The sequence below is a fragment of the Lissotriton vulgaris genome, chromosome 7, assembly GCF_964263255.1.
Source record: "Lissotriton vulgaris chromosome 7, aLisVul1.2, whole genome shotgun sequence".
NCBI lineage: Eukaryota > Metazoa > Chordata > Amphibia > Caudata > Salamandridae > Lissotriton > Lissotriton vulgaris.
The window spans coordinates 315,720,076-315,735,519 of record NC_141695.1 but is presented as its reverse complement, the minus strand read 5'-3'; positions in this window follow the sequence as shown (position 1 = coordinate 315,735,519).

The following is a 15,444-nucleotide window of genomic DNA, read 5'->3' as shown; positions in this document are numbered from 1 at the left end:
TATCACTTTTTCCAGCATTTTTCCCGGTGCGGCTAGAAGGGATATTGGGCGGAGGTTCGTCAGATCATCTGGGTCCCCATTTGGTTTTTTCTTTAGGGGGAGGAGCGTGGCATGCTTCCAGACGTCAGGGAAGATTCCTGACGTAATGGAAGAGTTCCAGATACTTTGGAGTGTGGGCGCTACAGAGTCCGCTATGGTGCTCCAAAGTCTAGCCGGGCAGGGGTCATCAGGTGAACCGGATTTGCAACGGTTAAGCTCTTGCCTCACCTCGTTCAGAGGGGCATGCGCGAACTGGGTGAGGGTTTCTTCTGACTCGCTATTGTACGCTGTGTCCTGTTTCTCAGTATTTATAACTGGACCAAAGGAATCATATACTTTCTTGATTTTATGGTCGAAGTATTCTGAAATTTGCTCACAAAGTAATGGTGTGGGGGTAACCTCTCTTTCAATGCATTGAGGTTTGAGGAAGGACTGTACAACTTTGAACACTTGTTTGCTGGATTGTTCTGCCTGCCTAATCGAGTCCGCATAGAAGCGCTTTTTATTATTCCTAATGGCTTTCCGGAATTTTTTTAATGCATCCTTATATATAGCTTTTTCTTCTAGACCGTAATTTTCTCTCCAGAGTCTTTCCAGTTTTTTACAGGCCGCTTTCTCCTCTCTAAGTTCCTGCGTGAACCAGGGAGCTGAGGGGGATTCTCTTTTAGATAGAGCACGAGAGGCAGGGGCAATAGAGGATACCATTCCTCCTATCCATTCATTAAGTAGCACTGCGTCCCTATTGGGATTATTTGTCAGGAGGGGGGTGGTACGCGCCAGAGCCGGGAGCATAACCTCGGGGGTCAGTTTTTTCCATTGTCTTTTCATAAAGTAGCACTTACTAGACACCTTGATATCGCTTCGGATGTTCAGAGTGAATGTGATAAGTGAATGATCTGACCATATCAGAGGGAGAGGTTTTTCAGGTCGCACATCCTTAATATTAGTAAAGATGAGATCAATCGTATGGCCCCCAGTATGTGTGGGGCCCTCATTGATCAGTCTGAGGCCGGCCACATCTAACGTTGTACGGAGTGTCTCTGCCAAGGCACATTCTACTTTATCCATGTGGATATTGAAATCACCCACCACTAAAAAAAGGGGATGAAGAAGTGAACTCTGTACTATTGTATCTAATAGGGTAGTGAGGATGGAATCCGCGCTGGCCGGGGGGCGATATATCACTAGCCCTGCTAGTGAGAGCTGAGGGCTTACTTGAAAGCAGAAGTGAAGACCTTCAATACCTTGAATCGTCGTGGCAGCCGAGGATGTCAGTACTAGGTGCTCTTTAAAAATGATCGCTACGCCCCCGCCTCTTTTTGTCCCAGGTCGGTTGGCGAGGCATATTTTAAATCCCAGAGGGATAGCCAAAGCGGTAGAGGACAGGCTGTCCTCTTTAATCCATGTTTCAGTTAGGAACAGGATATCCCAATTCTGCTCTTCTAATAAGATCCAGATCTCATCAGTGTGTTTGACAAGGGATCTACAATTGAGTAGGCCCGCTTTGATGTTGGTTTGAGGGGGGGTTTTAGGGTTGGGCTGTATTGCGGGGGCGGCGCTGTCGAATGTTATCCCGCAGTTGCAACAAGTTTGGACGGGGTCAGGAGTTGCTGGGTCTATAGAGTGGGGGCAACAGTTGGATGGTAAGTTGAATACCTTTAAATCCTCACCGGACCATACTATCTGTCCTCCAGATGTACCGTTTTTGGCAGCATGTCTGGCCCCGGCCGCAGTCTGGTCGCGGACGGGCGCAGACGGGCTTGCCTTAGGCGCGCCTTCGGCGCGCAAACGGCGCTCCCGCTGCGCTCGTCCGCTGCGCTTCCTGGCGAGGCACATAATTTATGACTGAAGGGGAGGGCGTCACGGGGGCGTGGCCAGCTGAGGTGGGCGTGTCCGATGACGCGCCTCGCCCTCGGTAGTGGCGATGTCAGGGGAACGTTGCAGCGTTGCAACACGCTGTTCAAGAGAGACAGAGCAAGTTTTAAAAGGTGTTTACAAAGTATCACAGACAATAATTAAAATTAGTGACAGCACACTCCCGGCTTCCGCCTCAGGAGACTCGTGGATTCGTGGGAGTCGCGCTTTGAGCTGCGCGCTCTTTTATAGTCAGGGAGGGGGGCGTGGCCAGCTGAGGTGGGCGTGTCCGATGACGCGCCTCGCCCTCGGTAGTGGCGATGTCAGGGGAACGTTGCAGCGTTACAACACGCTGTTCAAGAGAGACAGAACAAGTTTTAAAAGGTGTTTACAAAGTATCACAGACAATAATTAAAATTAGTGACAGCACACTCCCGGCTTCCGCCTCAGGAGACTCGTGGATTCGTGGGAGTCGCGCTTTGAGCTGCGCGCTCTTTTATAGTCAGGGAGGGGGGCGTGGCCAGCTGAGGTGGGCGTGTCCGATGACGCGCCTCGCCCTCGGTAGTGGCGATGTCAGGGGAACGTTGCAGCGTTACAACACGCTGTTCAAGAGAGACAGAGCAAGTTTTAAAAGGTGTTTACAAAGTATCACAGACAATAATTAAAATTAGTGACAGCACACTCCCGGCTTCCGCCTCAGGAGACTCGTGGATTCATGGGAGTCCTTGTGATGCGCAAGCTCATTGGATCACATCCTATTAGCTCCTGGACAGAGCTAATAGGATGCTGGGCAGAGCTGGGCAGAGGGGAATTGTACTGGCAACTGACTGCCTGGTTTGATGGACATTTGGCAGGGCTGCAAGGAGAATGATTGTAGTGGCCAAAGAGGGCTGCCTGAAAACTCTATTTATCAAAACACACGCCTGAGTACGTTGAATGTCATGTGATTGACCCGAGAACATTGACTGCCAGGAGATTGTTTGCTGACCCAGGCTCAGCAGCCTTAGGCTCGCTATACAGGAGGTCGTTCTCCCAGTACACAAAATGTGACCCTGACTGATCACCTGAGGATTGGGCTGAGGCCTGCTGCCTCATGCCCACAAGAGAAGGGCACACCTGTTCCGCACAGAATTCCTCCCTGGAGGGACCACCATCCTGCTGCCAGTGGGTCAGCTCGGGCAGGTCTCCCAGTTCGGCAATTTGTTCCCCTGTGGGCTCCAGGGCATCCCCCTCAGGGTCTACCTCCTCCTGGACCACGGGAACTACGGGGGCCGGTTTCCCGCGCCTCCTGCCTCTTCTCTTTAACGCTGGGTCCTGGGCCGTACTTTCAGGCTCCGGGACCCCATCAACACCCTTACTCGCTTTCATCGATCGAGTGGTTGCACACACCCACTCTGGCACGCCCAACATTTTCAAGTGCGTCTCCCTCTCCACCTTAGCCCAAGGGGAGTCTTCTAAATCATTGCCCAGGAGACAATCGACAGGCATGGCGGGCCTCACAGCAACCTGAAGAGTACCTGAAACTCCCCCCCATTCAAAGGAAACCTGAGCTACCTCACACTCTTTCTGGGAGTTGTCAGCAGCTATCACAGGGTAGAATGCGTGGGGAACCACCTGCTCTCTGGACACCAAGTGACACTTGACAGCTGTCACACTCGCTCCGGTGTCTCTGAGAGCTTCCACTCTATGGCCATTAATGGTCACCCACTGCCTATATTTACTAGAGTTACTAGGCAGAGGGCGTGGAGGGACCATTTGCATGTCTCCTAGCGAGACCAGGGACATCTCTGCGGGACCCCTCCCCCCATGGACAACCATCTCCTCCCCTCCCAGGGCTACACTCGCCAACTGACGGGGGGGGTGCACTGGGCGGTGCATTCGATTTCTTCATGGGACACTGGGGATCGTAATACCGGTGTCCCACCTGCCCACAAGTGTAGCAGGTTAGGGGGCCCCTATGAACAGGTTTACCCGTTGGGGCCCCTGGCTTCTTCTCAGGGGGAGGCTGGGAACCTTTCCCTTGGTTCACTTGGGGATTACTTTGGGGCCCTTTCTGAGACTCCTTCTGTTTACCCTTGTCCCCCCCACTCTTCTGCTGGGGACCCTGCCCACCCTTGGCTGAGTCTCCCACTGGACCCTTGTGGACCCTGGTACTGACCCAGCGGTCCGCCTCCTCAGCAAGTTTTCTAGGGTTAGATATCTTGCTATCAATCAGGTGCTGGCGCAGCTCTGGAAAACAGTTATTAGACAAATGCTCCCAAGCAAACAAATCATAAAGAGCTTCATAACTTTCCACTTTGCTGCCCTTCACCCAACCATCCATGGCTCTGCAAAAATAAGACACATATTCAACCCACGTCGTACCAGGCAACTTCTTACATTCTCTAAAAGCTTGTCTGTACTTCTCGGGGGTTCGGCCATACCGCAACATTAAAGCATCTATCATATGAGCATACGACATCCTATCCGCCACAGGCATGTCTAACAGGGTATCTCTCCCCTCATTCACAAAGCGACCCCACAACCCCGCTCCCCAATTCTTCTCAGGGACCTGGTGGACCAACAATGCTAACTCATATGCTTTAAACCACTGACCAATATCTTCGTTCCTATGATAATCTTTTATCACATCTTTGGGAAAGTAAAACTTACTTTCTGCAGGCCCAGATGGAATGCTGCCACCAGAGGGATTCAATTCTAACTTCTTAGCTTGGATGTCCAACTCCCTCAACTTGGTATCACGCTCCAAAGCTAACTTCTCTCTTTCAAAATCTAACCTTTTGGTCTCCAAATCAGCTTCTCTTCTACCTCTTGCATTTTCTAACTCCAGCTGCCCATTTATCTTTAGCCTTGCCATTTCCATGTTGTATGCTCGCTCCTTCGCCCTTTCTTCTCGTTCTTCAGGGGAAAGACCTTTGGAGGAAACACTGCTTCCGGGAGAGGACTCAGGCCCATTCGCTGGCGCCTCCTCATCCCCTTCCACTGGCGGTACCACCACCGGATCAGCGGGATCTCTGGCTTCCAACCAGGCCTGCAATGCTTTGAGATAGGTTTCCTTAGCCTTGAGACCTTTGGTAGGAACTTTAAACTTCTTGCAAAAGGATTTCAACTCCTCCAATCTGTAGTCGTTTAACTTCGCTCTGTCGAATTCCTCCTCAACAACAACAACAGGGGTAGTGACTCCGGTGTCACTCATGGTCAAAACTGGCAGTGTTAAAAAAATCAAGTTTCAGAAAAGCGGAGAACCAAAAATAGGATCCTTCCCAATTAGATTATGACTGCGCTATGGTCTGCTTTCACTATGTAGCGCACACTAATCACTGCACATGGGTCATAAATGCAAGGTCCAAATCCTCACCGCTGCATCCAATGTTAGAACCGGCTGTCTCTAGTTGGCAGAGGTATACACTTCTGACAAATAGGGACACACCTTTTCTAGTCAGGGCAAGGGGATCACACCCTTCGATAACCCCTGCTCACCCTTTTGGTAGCTTGGCAGAGCAGACAGGCTTATCTCAGAGGCTGTGTGTTAAGCATTTATGACCACATACAGTAATAAAGTGAATACACTACAAATGGACACGACACAGTAGTATTATAAAAATAAGGATTTTTATATAAGGCTTAGCACAAGACCAAATAACGACAAAAATGTACACAATCTTAATAAATACTCTGGGAAGGGAAAAATAGTTCAAAGGTAGTTTCTTCTTTAGCACAAAGTCTTTCGTATCAAAGCAAATCTTCTTCTTGGAAACACAGTTCTTAGCAACAGGGTAACCCACACGGGGGCTACACGACGTCGAGGCAAAGTTAATCCAAAGGTTCGGCGTCGACCGCGAGGAGCGCTACGTCGAGCCCGGAGTCACACGGACCCCCACAACACAGTACCTTGGAAAAGGAAGCACACGATGATCAGCGGCGTCGAGCAATCTGGCATCGCGTCTTCGGTGTCGATCAGGCCTCAGCAGGCGTCGTCGTCGATGATGCGGTTGCACAGAGTGAGCAGCACTCACGGCGTCGAGAGGGCACGAGGGCGATGCGATCAGCAGCGGTGCAGACACGAGGTCCCTTGGAGCTGGAGCCGTACTCCCACTCACTGGCGTTGCTGCTGGCGTCGGTCGGGCCCGGCGGCCGGTCGTCGAGGAAGCAGGACACTGGGGCCGTTACCCCCTACGTCGAGCTAGATTCGGCGACGTCCGTCGGCGTCGAGGTTGCTGGCTCTTTCAGAGGTGCTGGATTTCACAGGTTCCAGCAAATAGCACTTTAAGCAGATGAAGTCCTTTAGCCCTGTGACTTCAGCAGGAGACTGGCACTCTTCCAGTCCTTGGAGATTTTCTCATCAAGCGTGAGAGTACACACACAGTTCCTCTCTCCTGGTTCCTTGGCAAAAATAAAGAAGCACTGCAGGATTCCCCCCAGCAAACAGCACACTGGCAGAAGGGGTAGGCAAGTCCTCAGATCAGCAGGCCTCTTGTCCTTGGTTACAGGGTTCCTTGTCAGAAGTGATCTAAATTCTTGGTTCAGGGGTCCTTCTCTTAAACCCCTTTGCGGCTTTGATCCCTTTGTCCATGCCGGGGAATTTCCCAACATCCTGGGTCTGTTGTGGGTGGAGCCAGGCAGAAGCACCTGGCCTATTCACTGAGCAGGGCTGGGTCCTCCAACGCCCAGCAGGAGGTGGAGCCAGCATTGACACTGGCAGGAGCAGAGCTATTGGCCTCCTGGCAGGAGGTGGGGCTAGGATCGTCCATGGCAGGCACAGAGCCATCAGCCGCTTGGCAGGAGGTGGAGCCAACATTGTATCAGGCAGGGCAGGCTATCAGCAACTACTCTCCCCCTACTCTCAACGCAAATGTCCCACTCATCCCACACTGACTCATCCAGACCTGTGGAGCCACCCAGCTCCTGTCACACACACGCAAGACCAGCAGAAACCAGATATGGTTAGGCAAGAAAATAGACACTTTCTAAAAGTGCTATTTTCAAACCCAGAGTCCAAAAACCATCCACACCAACGGATGCGTAATTAAACCCCGAGTTCAGGGATACCAAACTCGACATTGCACCATGCTCCCCGAGCCAGCTAGGATCATAGCATTAATAATCCCGGCGGCCCATTCTACCCAATGGAGAGCAGGCTACCTCGCAATAGTGAAGAACGAAGATGGCAGTAATTCACTATTAGGACATGCCAACTTGGTCAGGCGTGTCCTACCTTATACTTACAATGCACCCTGCCCGCGGGCCTACCATGGGGTGACTAACATGAAGTCAAGGGAAGGTTTGAGGGGCTGGCAAGTAGGTATACTTGCGCAGCCTGCGTGACAGCACTAGGCTGCACGTGGGTCTCGCAATGACCGACCCGTAGACATTCTTTTACGAGGCCGCTCCTGTGGGTGGCACAACACGTGCTGCAAGCCCACGAGCGGCATTTGTATTTACAAGCCCCGGCACTCCTGGTGCACTAGACTAGGGACTGACAGTAAACCAAATAAGCCAAACATGGATACAATAGATACATCAATTTAACATAGGGAGCACTTGCGCTATGGCACTGATCAGCAGTGGCACGGCGCCCAAAGCATATACCAGCAAAACATCGAAAAACAGTGGAGGCAAACAGAAAAAATGGAGGAGAGACTCAAGCCAATGATGTCAGGTCTAACACCTAGTTTTTCCCAAAAACCAGCCACAAGCACAGAAAGGGCGCTACACACACTGGACGCCAGGAGGGCTGTAAGGCACTATGTAGAAAGGACAAAGGAGTGCAGAAAAACAATGCAGTTCTTTGTTTCCTTTGCCAGAAGTTTTTGGGGACGACCAGTTACTAAAAATACTATTTCACGGTGGATTGCACAAACCATACAACTCTGCCACAAACAAGCAAGACAACTGTTACAAGGAGAAGCTCACTCAACAAGGAAGAAAGGAGCAACAATTGCGTTTCTAGCTAACACACCAATTCAAGACATTTACCAAGTTGCAATATGGTCTTCAGTGCACACGTTCCCTAAGCACTACTGTGTAGATATCCAAATGAACAAGGAAGCGCAATTGGGACAGGTCTTACAATACATATTCAGTAACCAGAGCTCATCTTCCACCCAGCCACCACAATAAGGACAAACCGCTACAAAGTCTATGCAAAGCACAGTGAATCCAGAAAGATTCACGCTGCAAAACGTATAGTTTCTTACCTGTCGGTGTAGTTTTGCAGCTTGAAGACTTTCTGGATTCACTGGCGAACCCACCCTTCTCTGCCAGAAAGATGAGATTGGAGGAAAGAGATTAAAACTGGAGAAAGACTTTAAAAGATTGAATGAGAAACAAAAGTAACACAAGACAAGAAAAAAGAATCTGAAGATGGCGACCAAAGGTGGGAGCTTCCAGGGGAAGCGCGTAGACGTCACAAAGGGCACCAAATGGCGGTATGTCGACGCCCACCTGGGCCACGAAAAAAAGACTAGAATTCCGGACCCACCCACTACATGTCAGAATAACGCACAGCGTAGTGAATCCAGAAAGTCTTCAAGCTGCAAAACTACACCGCCAGGTAAGAAACTATATGTTTTACCTTACCATAGACAGCTCAATAGCAATAGGTCTGGAGAAGACCAATATGATTTTTTACCATATCAAAAGCTAGGTAAAGACCACTGTGATGTCTTACCACAGACAACAGCCTTTGGTCGAAGCTAGTGTGATATCTTGCCATGGGAAGCAGAGTAAGGCCAGGTCTGGATGCCACTGTCATAGACCATTCAATAGCTACAGGTCAAAAAGACCATTGTGATTACCCTACCCGACTGCTCAGTTGTGGGGAAAACCAATGCAATAACTTATGATAAACAGCCTGAGAAACTTATGTGATGCTTTTCTGCAGATAATTCAATACCCCAGGAAAAGACCAGTGGTCAAACAGGACCATAAATCCTTCAATGTGGCGCTAGAAAGCCTGGCCCCAAGTTGGCCACCCTAATGTGAGGCTCCTGGTGCCTGGACAAGATCAGTCTGCATCTCGGCTGCTCAGGGCTGGCAATCCATTACAGATCTGTGGGGCTGCATCGGGGGAGGGGGGTCCTGTAAGGCTTTGGAGTCATCAAGTTGACAAGGGGCCTTCATGACACGCCCTGCGAGCAAAGATCCCCAATTTGCTAGTGTAAAAATGGCGGCGCCCGCGGACTGAGTTCCTTGGCTGTCTCTGCACCAGATATGATGTGCAAGGTGGGCTACCTGGCCACTTTACCTGCTAGGCAGAGAGTGGACCGGGCCCCTAGGAAAGCTGTGGTGATCAAGCCAACCAAGAGTCATTGCTGAGCGAGACAACATGGCTGAGTGGGCCTACTCCATGCTGCTGTCCGCTGCTGAGGAGAGCACAGGGGCTGGGTGACTGGGTCCTGGTGATGCGCAAGCTCATTGGATCACATCCTGGTAGCTCCTGGACACCTGCAGAGGGGAATTGTACTGGCAACTGACTGCCTGGTTTGATGGACATTTGGCAGGGCTGCAAGGAGAATGATTGTAGTGGCCAAAGAGGGCTGCCTGAAAACTCTATTTATCAAAACACACGCCTGAGTACGTTGAATGTCATGTGATTGACCCGAGAACATTGACTGCCAGGAGATTGTTTGACCCCCCAGAAGTAAGTCTAACATGGTGACATTTCTTGAACAAACCAGCTGTGAGTTTGCCTTGGCTCTTAGCAAATGGGCTTCCCAGTGGAATCACTCTTCCTGCAATGTCTGCCTTACAGCTCCTGAATCTCGCAGAGGCTGGCTTTTGACTTTCTCGCCATACTTAGAACTGCACCTGTGAGCTCCTTAAGCAGCTTGCATATGTGATGCACAAATGGGACACCCAGACACAGTAATAAGACATGAATGCTAGCACCCTGGAGTCTGCTTTCTACTGACAAAACTAACAATGCCCGAGGAGCCTCTTTGTGAGAACTGCACACTGTGCTTGTGAGCATCTGTATCATGGGGAAGCGTGACCAGAAGCTCGCTGAGTTCCCATTCGAGGCAAGGCGCGCTGAGAGTGCTCCATCATCTAAAAGCCTGAATAGCCCACAAGTAATAGCAGGAGGTAGGGATGACCCAGAGCATTGTCCTCATGAAAAAGAGCCTTACCTCCATTGAAGGGAAGTTTGACACACTCACGGTGAGAGTAGCTAAGACATCTAACAACTTCACAAACAAGAGAAGAAACTCTCGGATACAGAATCAAGGATATGGCCGCTTGGAGATGATACTGCGGGGTATAGTAATAAACTACAGGATATGGTTGTGCTTTATAGGTCACCCAGGCAAAGAACAAAGACCCAGAGCCCCATTCAAGGAGTAGCAATCTGTGAGTGATGGGTCTGGCTGAGTCAACTAACACAGGCAATATGGCGGGCTACAAGCAATCCCTCCTCAAAACATTGTTTGGTGCACACAGCTTTTCTCCTTTGTTCACTGTGGAGCAGGTGCACTGTTCCCTGGGCCCACATCCCTCACCAGGGGCTCTCCACGACCCATCACAGCTCGGTTTGTCAAATTCAAAGTTCGAGACACCATGCTGTTGCTGGCGAGTGAGAAGTGGACACTTCTGCAAGAAGGTAATGCCCTCTCCATCTTTCCAGACTTCATCCCGGCTGTCCAGGTGGCACAGCCTAAGTACCTGCCGCTGAAGTGATGCTCTATGCTGCGTGGTTGAAGATTACTCACCATAATAAGTTGCATGTCTTCCAAAACTGTCGGAATGCAGCCCCGTTTGTATAACATATTATCTCAGAGTCTAGCAAGATTATGGGCTCGCAGCAGCAGGATGGAAATCTCAGCAAGATAGAATGGTCCCTTGACGTTACTTCTCAGGTCAGCTCGCAGATCAGCTCACTATGAAACCACCTGAAGCACTCCTTTGATGCAGTACCCTGCCGCTTGGACACTGTCTGGATAAAACGTGTCACTCTTGTCTACACTGCTGTTCCCTTAACCGGCTGGACTGGTCCACCCTGGGTGGCCTTTGTACACCACCATTGATCCACATGACTGGATAACTGTGGTATTGTTTACTCATCAGGTTATGCTCCCCCCGGGAAAGTCTTGGGAACATAACGGATAGCCGACACTCTGGTCTCCCCCTAGGATAAGCCCCTTTCAAGTTGGAATCATTGTTTGTCATGCAGGTAGTTTTATCCACTTTGGCATGGATTGGGAGAGTAGGTTGGGAGGGTGACCACTAGCCTGTGGGTGTTGCTCGTGTGGGGGGAGGTTGGGTTGTTGAGATGGACTACTGCTGCATATAGAAAGAGCCATCTATCAGCCAGCATGAAGCCCACTGATTTAAAGACATTTGAGTGCACTACACCTCACACATGTGTACACACCGAATGTCCATAACACTGTGCTCATACGTAGCACTAAAATTACATTATGTTGTCCCCTGACCTGGATTGTCTGAGGCCTGAATAACCCTAGAAAACCAGAAAGGTACTCTCATACCTAGAAAGACACAGTATGGACACAGCGTTCCTATAGGAACTGTACCTGGCAGACACCAGGAGCTCCCACCTTGCTGTCAAGTTGCATGGTTTCAGAGCTCTCGCAGCATATCCCATTGCGACTACTTCATGAGTTAAATGATCCACAGGGATGTTATAACCGGATTCAGGCTGTGTTCAATGGTCGACACATAATGCTTCTCGATACATATGGCCCACACACGAACACCACAAGCTTTGCGAGACAGGTCTGGCATAAATGTGCCACCTTATAACCTCAGATAGGGCTACGGGGAGGAGAATTTAATTTTGCCCTAAACGGCATGAGTACTGCTCCAAACCCACATCTCATACGTACAATGCATCCACGGCAATGCTACCTGACATCATGGAGAAGGAGGGACTGGCTGATATATGGCGATTGATACATCCATTGGTCAGGGAGGGCACACACATTTCCGAAACTCACTGCATGGTCTTGTTTAGATTACTCGTTGGGCATGCAGGAAGCTTGCAAATGGGTGAAGAGCGTGGAACACCTTCTGCGCATATCGGATCATGCCCCACTTAAGCCTGTATTGGAGACACCAGCTTCCGAACATTGTGCTTTTACATGGAGCATGTCCCAAAAGGTCCTCCTGGACAATGTGTTTAAGGAGGAATTATGGACTGAAATGCCTATTTTTTCCAAATGAGGGCTCAGTAGATTTGGTGGGCACCCCATTAGATGCCTTCAATGCCTATTTGTGGGGTATCTGCTTTGCCAAGCAATACGGAGTGCACAGAACCTTGCGCTCACCACTGGATGAGCTGGAAGCCCACTATAAAGGCTCTTGATGTTTCAGGGGATGGAGAGATTGCACACCGAGCTGACGGAGTTTGCAGAGGTAACTGACCAGGAGCCGAATCACTTACATAAGCACTCGGGCACCAGGGCATATGGGGAGGCAGAGTAGAGAAGTAGGACTCTGTCCGTCTGCGTTGATCCTTGGCCATAGGGCATCCCAAGAAACCTCTCAAAGCCAGCCCCTATATGGGGCAGACAACATCCTGGGAGAATTTGTGAAGCACTTTTCCTCACAATAAGCCTTGCACACAAGTAACTCCCCATGGGAATATACTGCATACTTTCATTGTATTGCTATAGTGTGGCTGGAGGGCGGGAGGCGGCAATTCCTGGAAGCGCCCTTAGCTCTGGAAAAGTTACAGCAGTGATTTCGGGTCTCCCTACGTATAAGGCTCCTGGCAGCAATAGTTTCCCGGTAGAGATATACAAGGTGTACTTACATCTGCTTGCCCCCCTCCTCCCAAACTATGGAGAGTGCACAATAAGGCACAAGAAAAATACCTAATTCACCTGCCTTTCAAAATGCTACACTGATATCACTTTTAAAACCTGGTAAGCCCCCTCACAATGCGACCCATATCGGCTGCTGCCTCCCATAAACACTGATACAAAAATTCTGACCAAGGTCCTGGCGAATTGGCTGCTACCTGATCTTGTCCTCCCGCACCAGAAGAACCAGAACTTGAGCGTGACAGGGGTCCTTTCGGACGCCACCAAGGAGTTTGACTCTCTAGAGTGGAGCTTCCTATTTATGGACCTTGCTGGAATGGGCTTTCCTGGTTAAACCCTTGTACACACAGCAAACTGCTATGGTGCGTCTTTACGGCCTGCTGTCTGACCCATTAGCGCTGAGAAGGGGCACCCAATAGGGCTGTCCGCTATTCTCCATGCTGTACGCAATGTATCAGGTATTACCAATTATGTGAATAAATCCACTGACCTCCAACACTTCTGCGCTTTAGTTCCCTAGTCCTTGGTGCACCACAAAGACCAAATATTAGGGGATATGGGTTAGCCAAGAGTAGTACAATGTGCTGTCTGAAGACTACAGGATGGCCATGGCAAAGGTGGAGGATCAGGTCAATAAGTGGCGTCACTTACCCCATTTTTTGATGGGTAGTCTAGCTTTCATGAAAATGTTCATACTGCCCCAGCCACTACACCTGTTTTATAATGTCCACATTATCCGGACCAAACACTTTTTATAACATTATGATCACACGATTTTCCTGGCAACGGCGAGCAAATAGCCGAGCATTTAGTAGTAAATTCTCACTTTATCATACGGTCAGGGTGGTCTGGTGGCACCATTGAGCGATGTTAGGTCTGTGCACATGTACATTTTGCCCATTATTGGCTACAACCCCGCCGCACATGATACACATTGCCTTTGGACATGAAACTGCGCTACCTTACCCTCTCAGTGCACTGATTGGCCAGCGGACGCATTTTTCTGCTTCGAGATTAGCTTGGTGGCTACCCCTCAAAGAGCCTGGGATAATATCCGTTTTAGATCGAAATCACCAAAACGGTTTGCCCCAGCTCAGCATCTAACGCAATACCCACTGACTCAGCTCCTGCAGGAGTTTCGGATCCTTGGTGTAGTTCACCACTGGAGGTTGCAGCAAATGGGAGACTGTTACCCAGAGGGAGAGTTCCTCGACTACACATGCCTTGTGGCTACTAGGGACGGCACTGCATTGGACAGAATCGCATACTATAGGCAGCAAGCGCTTTGTAAAACACATACCTCTTTCCGGCAGCGCCCCAACTTATGCAAGGTGCTAGAGACACTTATCAGCCCACCCAATAACACCTAGAAACTGTATTTCATACAATCCTGTATCCCCAAATTGCTGACTGTGTCTCATCCACTTCAGGAAGTGTACCTCATACCTCTCAACATGACCAAATGCAGGCTGTGGTCGGGTTGGATTCTCGTATTAGATGCGGGATCCTGGATGCAGACGTTATCCACCTTGCCTGTAGATGTCCTTCAATAGTACATACCGGACCCAGATATTTGATTGATACCCTCCCAGAAGTTATTGGAGCCTTCGCCAAAGATGGCGCTCCTGGGATGTTCTGCTACAGTTCAGGTGGCGCACAGCGCTCTGTCTCAGTCTCTGTTGGCCAAGAGGCAGGAGGCACGTTAATGAGGGAGGGACAATCCCCCCCACTGTTAGACAATGGCTGCTCGGCATGTTCAACTTAATGATCAATTGCAATTGTATTATTCCACCATACCTCCTGCTATAATAAATACATTGTTCAATAGCCCAATGTCTGTAGATGGCCAATGTGATAACTTAGCACAAATAGCTCAAAGGCCCAGGAGAGGACCTCCGTGATGCCTTACCATTGATAACTCAACAGCTTCGGTGAAGTCTGGAGTGATACCTTACTATAAAGTGCTTAATTGTCTCACTTGGGGAGAAGCAACCCGATCACCCCTTCGCAAGTAGTGCGCCAGTGTCTGAGATAGAGAAGATTTTTGTGCACATTATGATCAATCAAGAGCAGATGAAAAGTGCTTTTGTTGGGGGGGGGGGGGGGGGGGGGTGGAGGGGAGTGAAAAATGGAGGACACAGAGGAGTGAGGTGAAATAGAGGGATTCAGAATGGGAGGAAAAAGAACAAAGGAAATACTCCATGTTTAGTAACTCCAATTATGCTTCAAAGCGCTTTAGAGGGGCCAGAGGAGTCTTTAGCAGCTTCTCTTGACCATTTATAGAGCACATGCCACTAAATGAGTTGTCCGTTACTGATTTAATAATATAATTTTCCAATTCAAAGGGACACATTTTTTCGACATCAGTGCTGCACATACTAAAGATTGTTTGGGTATCGCTAGTACTTGAGTCTGTGAACTATGTTACCAATCAAAAGACTGAAAATAAGGCCAAAGAAACATGGCTTACACGAGTTCTTAACTTTCCTCGGCATCCAGTTGTTAATTTTCACCCCAATGTTATCTGTATTGGCTGCATGTGGGGGCTCACTGACCCTCAGTAAATGACGGTTCATTTCAGGAGCGAACGCTGGGCACTAGCTAGTCACGTGTTGTGCAGCTAGGACCTCCCGACACTGAGGTGACCCACTAAGGCTCAGTCCCTTTGCTTTTGTCTCTCCCAATCAAAACACATTTTTTCCAAATGGGAAATCTGTTGAGACCGTCTCCTTCAGCCCTGTAAACTGGAAACAGTGTAAAGTGAAAGATG